Source organism: Phocoena phocoena, chromosome 17, assembly GCF_963924675.1.
Source record: "Phocoena phocoena chromosome 17, mPhoPho1.1, whole genome shotgun sequence".
NCBI classification, from domain to species: Eukaryota; Metazoa; Chordata; class Mammalia; order Artiodactyla; family Phocoenidae; genus Phocoena; species Phocoena phocoena.
This window is the reverse complement of record NC_089235.1, coordinates 35,215,515-35,229,707: the sequence shown is the minus strand read 5'-3', so window position 1 is coordinate 35,229,707 and position 14,193 is coordinate 35,215,515. Positions and strand designations below refer to the sequence as shown.

Here is a 14,193-nt window from a genome sequence, read left to right as displayed (position 1 = left end):
AACTCTTAAGTGGTAAAGTCAGGGTTTAGATGCAGATCCCCTGAAGCTTATATCAATATGCATTGCAATCCACACTGCTGCTTCCAAAAGGATCCAGCATATTATAAAATGACATATGAAATATCCTGATGATCTTGTCTTTGATCCTTGATTACATGGCTGTGCAATCACACATGCAATCTGTGTGACCCCTATCTGACATTAACATTGCATGGGTACACCAAATTCTCCACCATGCAAGTCTGAATACTGTCTTTCTGCCATGGCCAAAGAAAGATTTCATTAAAGCCCTCCAATGTTTTTTTGATATTCATATTGACTTTATGCTAAGCAATTGTGTTCTATATAATAATCGATTACAACATAATTCCAAAAGAAGTTTTTTAGTATGTACAATCCTAAATTCAATGAGCTCTCTACTCTGCCATTGGCATGACAACTTGATGTTCGCAAGGATTTGACATTTTTGAGTTTTAGAATCTAGAATATTTTAAAAAGCATTTCTGAACTTTCCATAACAATTTTTTTCTTCAAATTGTGAGGCTGTAGAACTCCTTGTATATTATTTTTCCTATGTCAAATGCCCTCTTCCCTGGTAGAGAAGGGCTGTAGAGAGGATGGAATATTAATGGATTAAATCTCAATGAATGTCCTACTGATGGCTGGGGAACATACTTTTAAAAATTTAATTATACACTGAAACTTTCAAAAAAAATTGAGATTTGTTATGATTCTTACTTCTAAAACCCTCACTTCCTCTCTTTTCCATCCCTTTCCTGCCCCACCCTTGTCATATTACTTTTTCCTCAAATTCACCAGATCACCAGGGACTAACACATTTATTCTAAGCCATCTCTATACAGCAAAGTGCTGGATAACAGGTATGAAGAAAAAGAGCCTTTCAAATATTTCTAGTTGAGAAATAATACAGATAAAAGAATATCTTAAGGATTAACTTCTTAGTTCTATTTTGTGTTGGCTCCTGTCAAGCTTCCATAATTTGAACTTTGAATAAAAATACATATGACCTAAAAATTAGTAATCAAAATGAAGTAAAAGAAGTACCTTTCTGTGAAACTCTCAGAAAGTTGTACTTAAACAAGAAGAAGTCAGTATATCATATACTGTATTCAACACTTTTTTCAGATTACATGCCAGGGTTTAACAGAGCAAACTGTCAATCCTAATTATGGCTAGATTAAAACCTCTCTCTAAACCAGTGACTGTAGTGAAGACAAGGAATATCACATAAAAATGTTTTCTCTTAAATAAAAAAGCCTATACATAGTGTTCTAACCAAAGCAATCCTTGTTTCATGCTTACAACTGAACTCCTTATAAAATGGAGATACGCTGTCATGGCATTATATATGTAGCACCTCAGGGAAAATATTGTCAAAGTAATAAACTTAGTAGAAATACATAAAACATTCACAAGTCTTTCCATATAATATTCTAGCATATGTTTATTAATTTTCTCACTTATTTCTGTGAGTTGTTTACTGTTTACTTGGCTAAAGAGTAAGATATTACCATAATGAGTCAGAATAGTATATTCCCTAAACAGAAAATTCTCTAAAGGTTTAGTTTCTTAGCATAACTTTTTGCCTGCTAATAAATGTTTAACAAGAATGCTCAGGTTGCTTGAGTGCAAGAGATATTAGTTATGTACCAAAAAAGTTTTAAATATTAATTTTGATGTGAAGACATACCCCCTATATTCTCCACCAATAAAATAGGCAAGTAGCCTCTGCAACAGTTAGAATTTTTCTTTATTTTAGAGAAGAGGAAGTTGCTCAAAATAATAATTCCTGAAATATATTGGCATTTGCTATGTGCAAGAACTATGCTAACGATCTAACAGGATAGAAAATGGGTATTTACACCAATTTTTCAGCTAAGAAACCTGAAGTTGTGAAAGTCACTTGTTATAAATGGTAGGGACAGGATTCAGTCCAGGTCTACTTAAATTTAAAACCTGAAGCTTCAACTAGACATACAGCTATAGAAGAGCACAGGGAATATCTGGCTTCCCCTGAACATATTTTTCAAAAGAATATGCTTTCTTCTTTTTAAGAAGAAAACTAGAACATTATGTTGATACAATGGCTATGATTACAATAGTGGCAGCAGCATGAAAATAATAATGTCAGATTCTGGCAACAACCCTGCTTTAAATCACTATACTATAGTACTTTCCACGACACTGAGTACTTCATCAGGACTTTTTTTTTTTTTCTGTTTTATCTATTCACCCATTGCCTGATTATTTGGTATTTCCTGGTTACCTTGTCTTCTAGCTTTAGAAATGACCTAGAAGTCAGACATCATTTTTTTAAAAAACTTCTCGGAGAGGAAATATGTGGTCCTCCTAGAATTCCTGGAAGGACTGGATTATCTTTCTTCTCCCACAATAATACTGTCTTATGAAGAAAATGTCAGGAGGTCATAAAACAGTTACTTTTCCTGATAGTGGTGGTAACTACACCTAGATGTAGTCCTACTCTCTCAGGTGCCCTAGTGACATATATTTTTAGGACATCTGGTAAGATTCAGTAGGTTAGAGAAGCTTACGAACAATCTTGGGGTATTGAGTTACAGCTTCAAGGAAAAGAGCATGAATGTATCCACTGAATCATCACTACTAAAAAAAGACTTCAGAATCTCTCATAGTTAGACTTTGATTCATTAGGTTTTCAATAGCAAAGACTTTCTGCACACAAGTAGACAATAGACAGTTGGTCAGGAATTAAATATGATCCTGGACTTCACAAAGTTTGCTTATGACATTGGACAATGCTATAGTCTATTCAATGAAATGTCCTAGGCCTGAATCTGTGTTGGGACAGGTCGTTTGCAACTAAAATATTTATCCCACATCATCTGGGTCTATTATAGGTTGAACTATGTCCCCTACAAATTTATATGTTGAAGATCTAACCTCCAGTAACCTCAGAATGTGACCTTATTTAGAAACAGTCATTGCACATGTAATTAATTAAGATTAAATGAGGTCATATTGCAGTAAGGCAGGCTTCTAATCCAACAAGAACTCGTGTCCTTGTAAAAAGGGGAAATTTGGACACAGAGACATGCACACAAGGGTAATACCACGTGAACATGAAGACAGTTGGAGGTGATACATCTACAAGTCAAGAAATGCCAGAGTTCCTGCAAACCACCAGAAGCTAAAAGAAACACATGAAGATTATCCCTCACAGCCTTCATAAGAAACCAATCCTGCCAATATCCTTGATATCAGACTTCTGACAATAAACTTCTGTTTGAGCAGCCTAGTTTGTGGTGCTTTGTTATGACAGCCCTAGGAAACTTATACATGGTCCTTCAAGAAAGATCTTCATTGATTTAGGATGAAATATATGTCTCTATGCCTTCAGAGGGTTGATATGAAAAACATTGTTTAAATAATCCTTTATATTTTATAAAGCTATTGTTAAGATAGCCACACACTATGATAAAGACTATTATAATAAATTCCCATGTGGATTTAGTTGCAAGAAAAGTTTTGCCTTAGTATGCTTTTATGTTTTCCTTTTTAATAGTGCCTCAATGTGCTTCCCTTCTTACTCTAGCACCCAGAAAGCTTGGAACCAAGTGTATTGCCCCAAAACTGAACACGTGTATCTGAAAACATCTACTCCTGAAATGAAAACATTTGCAAAACATCCTTTAGATGTTTTCTCTTGTTGTATCCTTACTTGCCTCATCTGAATGTAATTCGTAAGTAGTTTCAAAGCCTTTCAGAAAAGAAAAATCAATTTTTAAACAAAATGATAGCATATGCCCTCTAGAAGTTAGTCATAATTTGTGATAGTGTCAGAAAAATTAGAATTACTAGCTGGAGAACAGCATTTGGGTAGCCGAGTACTGAATAGCTATTAATTCAGAAAAAAGTGTTGGGGTGGGGGCGGGTATGGGCACGGAATCATCCCTTTGAGATCCAGGAAAACTCTTATAAAAGAGAAAGCATCAAAGACACAAAGATTTTTCCCATATGGTGTTTCGTCAGTTCATCAATAACATTACTTTCTGTGATTGGTTCATGATGTCTAGAAAAGGCTCACCTTTTTTTGTGTAAAAACTGAAACAAGCAGAGGTAGTATATTAATGTCCTAGGAAGAAACAAAAAACAGTTAAGAGGAGGACTGATGGTGGCAAAAGCCTAAGCAGGGAAGTTGAATGATAATTGTGGCAGCAGAGCTGCAAGTAAGCAGGCGTCTTGATGCCAAAATGAAGCGAGTCAATGAGTCAATACCAAATATCAATGAGGTCTGAGTCTGGTGATGCAAACTGCAGCTTGCATCCCTGCACTGAAGCCCATTAAGCCAAAGACACAAGAAGTCCAGAAATACAGAGCATCGACAGTGATCCCACAGAACGTGTGCAGAGAGCATAGCATGAAATTCAAGAATTCACCTTAACCTTAGTAATTCTCCAGATGATGCACAGCAGTATGCCAGGGCACATCAACCAACATATCCAAGCAGCTGGCAAAGTAGGTGGATGTTTACAGTCACTGCATGTAGCTCAATGTTCATAAGCTGTGTCATAGCTCTATGTCATACCCCCTCTCCCTCAGCTACTACTGCATCTGTACCTAGGGCTCCATGAGCAGCCATGAGTTCCAGGCACTCAGATAATTTATGATCTCATGTCATGTTCACAATAATAGTATGAAAAAGATTTTTTTAAAAAATCTTGTTTTAAGGTAAGGAAACAGAGGATCTGAAACGTTAAGTAATTTGTTCAAGGTAACCCAGCTGATGAATGGCAGAGTGGTATTCAAACTTAGGTCTGTTGGAATTTCAAGTGTTGCTACCCAGCCTTTCCAAAGAATCATTGCTATTGCTAACGCAATCATTGTCACTGCCCAGTTCGGAAATCTCCAGATCAATATTGTTATTTTTCTTCTTTAGGAGAGTATTTCTGGCTTTTCACAAAATGTCTTGCCCCCTTTACAGTCATCCTTGTCATTTCATTAATGTCACTTATTCTTCCCCTCCATAGTGCTGTTGATGGCAGCTTATCTCTGGATACAAGGTCTTTTAGGAGAGGGTGGATAATTGTGTCTACTTGGAATCAGCTGTAAGTATGCCTTCTGATTTCTTCTCAGCATCTCAGAACGATTGATTTTGTCCCTGGTGTGACCCAGTTGTCTTGCCCCTTTACAAAGCTGGAGATCTGGAGTCAAAGTAATTTAAGGTCTGAATTTGCTCTATGGAGAAATTTCAACAGCTCTAGGCTCACACAATGGACAATGACAAGAGGGTCTTAGCATCTGCGGGGCATATGGATCTGGCCACCACACTATGCCTTCTTTCTTTTAGCTTACATTATAGTATTTAAGTCAAGCAACTTAAATTGACACTCATTGTAGTAGCCTTAATAATGACCAATTATGTCCATTTCCTAATCCCTGAGACTGTGAATGTTACCTTATACAGTAAAAGGGACTTTGCAGTTATGATTAAGGATTTTGACATAGATTATCCTGGCTTATCTGGGTGGGTCATAAATATTACAACTGTCTTTAAAAGAGACAGAGGGAGATCTGACTGCAAAGGATCAGGTGATGTGATGGATCTGATGATGCTATGAAGCTCTAGCAATAGAGAAGACAAGGAAAGGGATTCTTCCACCCAGAGTTTCCAAAAGGGAGTACAGCACTGTTTACATGTTGACTTCAGCCCAGTGAAACCAAATTTCAGACTTCTGACTTCCAGAATTCTAAGTAAATGTATGTTGTTTTAAGCACCAAGTGTGTGTTAATTCATTATAGCAACCATAGGAAACCAATGAACACATATTTTTAACCTTAAACGGAATGGGCCCCAAATACTTGAAATGTTACCATCTTCTTTATCAATGTCTTTCAGAAAATAACTCCCTTAGCGATTCCACTCAGTTTTACTAATAAGGGGCTGGAAGCCCAGTAATGCAACTTCAAAAAAATATGCAACCCTTCTTTTCAATAAATGCGTTAATTAATGTGAGCCACAAACTTTGCCTTTTAATATTCTTTGTTCAGCTGGCATAATACAGCTGGGGGTCCTATGATTAAAAGAAATAGTAGGAAGAGTTCTTGAGTGTCCTTGACTATGCCCCCCTCCTCCCCCCACTTACCTTTTAGTGCTGAGGGTCAGGCTGCAGAATGCAAATTTATTTTGTAGATTAGATCTTATTTCTTGTACACCAGGTCTGTGTAGCTGCTTATTTCTAGTATCTGGGTGAAATAAGTCTAGAAAATGCCAATTAGCCCTAGGCAAAGGTGAAAGAAATGAAAAATTATCAAAGAATGTCAAATAAATATGCACACTTATTATAGTTATTTTTGTGTTTACCATGTAAAACCGTTAAAATATTACTACCCTTTCTGTGGCTCATATGAATTTATATTGATAACTTATTCTAAACAGACGACATGAAAGACCTTTGGATTCAGCTACTTTCCTTTTCAAATTTCACTCTCAAGAAAGTGAAGCCAATGATCATGAATTGGTACAGTGTATATTTTAGACAGATTCTTAGGCTCATGACCCAGTTCTGCTACTGCTCAGATTTCTGACTCCTGCCTGGAGCTCATCCAAAAGCACCTAAAAGCCACTTTTTACTTAACCATGGTGATTTCAGGGTCCCATAGATCTGGTTCATCTCAGCAAGGCTAATAATTCATTGAACAACATACCCAGGAAAAGAAAACTTAAAGATGTTTTCTGGCTTTATTTAAAATGACTTAGAGCAAGATGCTATTTTGTTCTTTGTGGCAAGTGTTCCTGTTTTAAAGACATAGTACTCCAGTAAGTCTTCCAATTTTGACCAGGAGTTGCTTTGTGTAATTCAGAAATTACTGATTGAAAATCCTTTAAAGTTTTTTCCTCAATATTTCAAATAGGTGAAGATTTACTGTTATCTAAAGTTTTCTAATAGGAACATTTTGATTTAAATGGGATTTTGGGGGCTTCCCTGGTGGCGCAGTGGTTGAGAGTCCGCCTGCCGATGCAGGGGACATGGGTTCGCTCCCCAGTCCGGGAAGATCCCACATGCCGCGGAGCGGCTGGGCCTGTGAGCCATGGAAGCTGAGCCTGCGCGTCTGGAGCCTGTGCTCCGCAACAGGAGAGGCCACAACAGTGAGAGGCCCGTGCACCGAAAAAAAAAAAAAAAAAAGGGATTTTGGTCATATTTGAAACTATCAGTTAAAAATCACTGGACTTCCCTGACTGTCCAGTGGTTAAGACTCTGTGCTTCCAATGCAGGGCGGATGGGTTTGATCCCTGGTTGAGGAACTAAGATCCCGCATGTCACACAGTGTGGCCAAAAGAAAATAAAAAAATCACTTCTTTATAATTCTTAACCAATTGGGTGCTGTTTTTCTTGCACAAACTGAAAAACAATTATTGACGTTAGAGAGGAAACTGCATGCCCTGGGTTGGTGATGAGTCCTTTTCATAATTCATTGTACATACTCCAAATCTCGGTGGAAATCTAGAAATACTATGGAGCAAAAGAACAGAGGCTTGCCTAGTGGGCAGAGAAGTTGGGCAAACTTAGGTTACGGGGCAAATGCTTGGGCTAGAAGCATTTGGGAACAATTAGGGAAAGAAACTGAAAAAACAAAAGAAAGAAGGAGGATAGAAGCACAAGGTCGTAAGAGGCAAGAGGGCTCATGGGAGGTTAAACTGTAAGAGGAAAGGGACGTTCATGAACTTAGAAAAGGGAAAAGTGGGACTAAGTGCTAATTTGTTAAATCTGGAAATGGAAATTGAGGGATGCCAGATGGCATCTGTTGTTTCAGTGAGTAAGATAGGAGACTAGAGTTCATAGAGGGGAAATGTTCAGGATAATATTTGTGAATATGATAGAAAGTCAATTAATGACTGAAAAAATTGTTGAGTGGAATGAAGGCTGGGGTGAGACTGCATATCTTACAAGTCTGTAATAGAACAATCAGCTAGGCTATGCTTTGCAAATTCAGGTATCCTTGGGTCTATCAGCTGTGTGCCTAGAATAAACAAAGCTGTAGGAATAACAGAACATCTTCCTCTAGCATCAGTTTTACTTGAAACATTTGAATGAAATTTTAAGTGCTTAACTGAATGTTTTAAAAATATTTTAATATAGACAGAATGAAAATCAGGGTAAATTTTTTAAGATAAATGAGAAACTTCAAACAAATTAAGTGCTTGTGGTAAGCTGCTCTTGATTATAACCCCCAACACTCTCAGGACTGCTACATGTAACTGTTCATTTTCTTCTACCCTTGGAGGAATGCCTACAGAAAAGTTTCAGATGCTAGGGAGCTGTAGACAACGTAAGCAGGAGCAGAGAAAGCAAGAGGGTTGATTTCTCCCTGGGATTGGCAAGGGCTGGAGGCCAATGAGGTGAGGAATTATAAGGTACTTGTGAAAGGCATTAAAGGTGGCCTTTTACTCCATAGGATAAAGTGATTCTCCCAATCTGTCTGACATAGATATTATATTTATCTGTTTTACAGATTTGGAAACTAAACCTCAGAGTGGTAAACCATTTGCCTAAGACACATAGTTGATAAGTAACAAGGGAACTAAGTGTGGTCAGAAAGGCTCTGATGGCTTAGGAGACCAAGAGGCAACAGAGGGACTACAGGTCTTGATGACAATAAAGGCAGGGTCAGCAGGGGCGGGGCCTAGGCAAGATAGAAAGACATCAAAGGGAGGCACTGTATTTATTGGTTGTTTGAAACCAAAACGTCATGGTTTAGATTTAACAAAACTCCGTAAGCACCATTCAAAAAAATCAAATCAGCCTTGTATCTCCCACCAGCTATTTAGGGTGGCTGTTCCTTTGCCTCATTTTTCTTTCCTGGAGGACAGAAACTTCAATAAGACTGAAATTTCCTTCTGTTATGCAACAATCACAAATTAAGAAAATGGAGTAAACTACATTGGATTAGTAAGCAGTGAAGTCTCTCTGCACACCATTATTTGGGGAAAAGCACAATCTCTAGCAAATTGTATCTTCTTGCTTCTTAATAACATACATATAGTATGCCAAAGATTTGGGACCTATGAGAGCTTCTGTTCCTCCCAGTTACACATCATTGTGTTGCCTGTGGTCAGGTTCCCTCATTACTTTAAAAGACTTTTTCCACATTAAGAGCAACCTTTTCAATCTCTTGGGGATTTCAAATTATTATTTTTGTTACTGTTCATTTAATATGTATTTATTGAGCACAAGCTGCATTTTAAACATTGTGCTATTTGGGGGGCAGGGGGCAGCGGAGGGAGGCACCAAGAGACTTGTTTACAACCCAGGACTCATCTTTAACTGCTACGTAGTTTACCTACAAATCAGACTTAAACCTGTTTTCTAATAGATGGAAATCCTAAATTATCAATAGTAAGGTCAAATAAAGGAGCTTGCAGTAGGCCTGGTTGGTCCATTTTGGAGCCTGGTGTTTCCAGAGAAGCAGGATTCCAGAGAGTGAAGAGTCAGGCAGAGGACTTGGGGGACTAGGTATGAAGTAAAATCACTGTGTGCAGCAGAGCTGGAAGGTCACAATAAAATTCCCACAAATTAGGGAGGTTAAAGATGCACTTGGTGTGCTTTAAAATGCATTCATGAGCTGTGCGCCATACAGGTGAGAATCAACCAGGGCAGCTCCATCCTTACCCATGATTCCCTTCCTCAGTTCAACCCATCAGCAGTAGCAGTTACAGATTAAAAATAGCAACAGTAGCTCTATGTTGGCTAATCCTACTCCAGAGAGGCCACTATGTCTATATACATTAAATGACTTTTACCAAAAAATGTCCATTTGAAATGATGGACAGGAAATGAAATTTCCTGGCAAAGGAAGTGGTGAATGCTGATTAGAAGACACTGTCTTTCATGAACTCAGTAGAGTAGACTTCTCTATTAAAAATAAGAAGCAATCTTATTGCTTTGTCTGGGAACCAATATTTCCAGATTCTTTTGATATATTTGTCTAAACAGTGGAGGCTGAGTGGAGAAATGTTACTGATTTTCAGATTAGACAAGTTAATTGTTATTACAGAATCGACTAACTTAACAAGTGTGTATCTGAGTTGACCAGAAGTACCTCACCTCATGCAAATCAGTTTCCCAATTAAAAGAATTTCTGAGATCACATCATTTTGTTTAAGGTAAATGGACTAGCTTTTGATGTAAAATACCAAAATCATAATTAAGACTAAGAAATGTGAATGATCCATAATGTATTTTGAAAGCCAAGTAGGTAAAAATCCAAAAATTTAATCATTCAAGAGCAGTAATGCAGAAATGTCATGAAGAACATAAATATCGAATTCACAAAATACCATCTGACAGACATTTCAGGTGAATGGTAGCAGTGTGAGTCCAATAACAAGAACAAGAAACAATTATAAAATCTAGGGGGCCCTCTAGTCCTTTCCATTAGACATTTACATGACAAGTCTGAAGATGTCTTAATAGGAAGTTTGGAGATTTTATCAGAATGACATTTTCCTTCACAGACTCTAAGGAATGAGACATGTATGCCATTGGTGCAGATATTGAGATTAAATATCCTCCATAGGGTTGTGCAACATTCATTAAACATTCTGGTGTGCAAACTATGTTCTAAGTGTTGGGATAACTCTGAAAAATCTACTTATTTTTTAATCTTTAAGTGGAAAAAAGAGGTGTGGGGAGAGAGGCAGTGTGAAAACGGCACTAAGAGGGATACGCTGGGAAAATACTGGAAAATCAAAAGGGTTTCTAAAAACTTGGGCAAATTTAATAACTATGCTTAGGAGAGGCAATTTAGAAATCATGACTATAGGAGCCCCTGTATTGTGTGAGGTGCCATTGCATGAGCAAGGATGGTGTGAAAAGGGACATCCCAGGCTGCCACCATGGCTGACCTGGGTGGATAATGGAGGATCAGTAAATATTTCTTACAAATCTTCCTATTAGATTGCCAGTTGTGGTAACATATTTGTAATTTTTGAAAAGCAATTAGGTCAGGAAAAGATTTTCTAGAGTTTCTGAAGGTTTTGGGGTTGAGGATGAGTGCTACCGTGACCAGGATGGGGGCTCTGAAGCCCAGACCTCTCCCCTCCCAGCCTTGTGTCGGCACTGGTGGTTTTGGTGAAGATTAAAGGAGAAGCACATACAGAGCATCTGCATTCTACCTGGTACAAATAAGAGCTATCCTGATCACCAACATCTTTTTCATCATCACTCATAAAGTGCTAGGATATATATGAGACGAATGGTGAAAACTTAATATTTAAACAAAGAATTTAAAATGAAGAGGAGAGTTACAAAAACAACAAGACCAGAATGAGCAGCCAACTCTCAAGAGCCAGGTTCCAATGAAGAGTACACATGCCAAGGGAAAGGGTTCCCAGCCTTTCCTGTCAGCAGGCAAGTTCGGGGGAGAGGAGACTAGAGCACATTTCTCAAAGGGTGCCCACCACATTCACCTGAGATGTTCTGTTGGAAAGGTGGATGTCTTCAAATCACTTCCCAGGCACCCCAACTCAGGAGTGCAACAAAGCACAAATGGGAAAGGAGCCACTGTCAGCAGGGGCGACTCATGGTGATGTCAGGACTCACTTGTTGCTCTCAAACTACTCAGCTTCACAGACCTCTGAGTTTTCCTTAACTTCTCTGTTGCTCTGGCAGTATGAGAACACATTTCCCAAGGGAAAGGCCTTGTGGAGGGATTGCTGCTTCTCCATGGCATGGAGATCTCCTGTCCATCTTTGCCCTGTGCGAGAAGGCTGTGGCAGAGGCCCCTGGCCTGGGGGTTCAGTGCCTGGGAATCCCACTCAAGCCCATGCCACGGGGGTCTGGCAGGCAGTCCCTACCTCATTGACGTGCAGGGCCACAAGCTCAGTGGAACCATTGTTGCAGTTGGCACCATCTTCATGAAGCTCACTTTGCTGGGGTCCTACTCCTTTGAGAGGCAAAGTGCTGCTGCTGAACCCTTCTCAAGCCCAGCTCCATGGTCCCCAATGGGGAGGCTGCTGGGGCTGCAGCTCTCGGGATATGTTCTGGAACATGTTCTGGGCTCTAGGTTTGGTTTGGTCATTCCCCAGTCTGTCACTGGGCCAAGGGAAAGCACCATGCTGGACACCTCACCATGCCTCTGGTCCAGCTTATATCAAAGCTGGGGTTACAAATAACACCCAATGCCCAGAGCTCTGCTGATGACATGAACTCAAACAGGAAGAACAATACCTGGCATGAGGTTCGCTCTCAATCCACATGAGCCCTGTCACAGGCCACCTGGCCTGCTGCCTCTTCCCCCCAACCCATCACTATTCTTCCTTATGTCCTTAAGTAATGACAGACAATGAGACTTGAGGATTGTTCTTAACTCAGCTAAGGGGCTTGGCATGTTCTGTTTTCTCCACCTGGAACAGTCACACAATTGGCTTCAGGCCTTTGCTCAAAGGTCGCCTTCTCAGGAAGTTGCCCCTGGATGCTCCATCTAAAGTTCCCTCACAACATTCCTATCCTCGTCCTGATTTTCTCTCTTTAGCACTGACTGCTGACAATGAGTTCTATCTTCCCCACTAACACCATAAAAGCCATGGGTTTGTCTGTTTTGTTCACTGCTATTTCCCAAGCACCTAAGATACGGAGGCACTGAATGGAGTTCAATTAATGCTCCCTCAATCCTGTGAGATGCATCCATCCCACCCTCTGCTGCCATGGGTGTTTGGGGGATGGGGGTGGGAGGGGAGGCACAGCCCTGATCCTGAGAAACAAGGTCCTGCCCCTCTAAGAGTTCATGGGCCACCAAATCAAGCAGAAAATAATGAAAATAGACAAATTTACAAACTCTGGTAACCTATGAAAGAAACGTGCAAAGCACTACATGGGGCCAGCCCCACGGCAGGCGGTTTGCAGAATAATCACAATGGTACTCTGAGGTATGTGTTACAGTTATCACTAAGGACCCTGGCTAAGATCCCTGATGCAAACCCAGATCTTCCTGTCCTAACCTCACAGCTGATTAGCTCTTCTTTGTTCTTCATCCTTGGAGAGAAGGTTAACAGTCATACTTTTTAGTTGCAGGCCAACAGGCAGCGCCCCACCCAACAACTCCCCTCCATTCTTTTGTCCCTTGCTGGGGTCTTTCATTGTACTGACTTGAAGCCACCAAGCCCAGAAGTTTGAGCCCCTCCCCAGGGATAAGGCTTGTTGGGATAAGGGAGATTTCACTCCCTCGGAAGAGAGAGAGAATTCAGTCCACTTTTGAGGGGGTGAGGGATTCCTGTCTTTCTGCAGCCCTTGGTGCTGTTTCCTTTCCTCTTCTTTCAGCAAACACATGCCTGGGATCTGAGGGGAGGCTGACTAAAGGCTGAACTCAGTGCTCATGGCTCCAAACCTGCTGGTGTCATCTGAGGCAGACCCAGAGGGCCTGATATCAACTGCTGACCCAAGGCAGATCTCACTCATCCATATTTCAGGGCTAAGGGTCACATGCACTATCTTGCTGTTGTATCCTGACGGCAGTCTTAACAAAATCACTCTCGTCTTGCAGAAAGGCATGAAGACTCCAAGCAGTTAAGTCACGTGCTCACAAATAGCTCCTGCTCCTCCTAAACGCTGCCTTAACTGCATTTCAAACTACCTTTGGTCCACACAGGGTGGGGGAATGAAAGGGTGAGCCTCTGAGCATTGTACAGTAGGACTAATGCTCAATTCTCAAACCAAGTTTCATAGATAGGGAAACCTACCCTGCAGGTCTAGCCTCACAATTTGAAAAGCAAGATAGGAGATAAGACTACAAAGAAGACAGGGCCGCTTCCAGGAAAAACCAAGTACCCGCTAACATGGGACCTAGTATTAACAAATCCTATCAAACATTAACATATACCGGGCCCAGCGCTAAACTATCGAATCTAAATGACCACACCAGGAAGGAATTCCAGAGAAGGGAAGTAACCGGCGCCAGAGTGGCACAGCAAGTCAGCAGTGGGGTCGGGATTTAGCCAGCGCAAAACGGTGGAGAGCACCGCTGGAGACCTAGGCCCAGAAAATGCGAGGCCCAGGCAGGGTTGGGGACGGACACAGCGCAGTGGCAAAGCCCGACCTTGCTAGGGATTGAGCTCGTGCGCAAGAACTTACCGGGGTGCAGCTGAGCGCGCACTGCGCGTGCTCGTACCAATGAGCCGAGAGAACGGTGAGAGCGCGA

The 14,193-nt window shown here is 40.4% G+C and overlaps 1 pseudogene; it reads right to left on the bottom strand.

The window, feature by feature from the left end:
- Positions 1–11,682, bottom strand: part of LOC136136895 (vascular cell adhesion protein 1 pseudogene) — a 33,416-nt pseudogene extending 21,734 nt beyond the window's left edge.
- Positions 11,683–14,193: the final 2,511 nt, after the last annotated feature.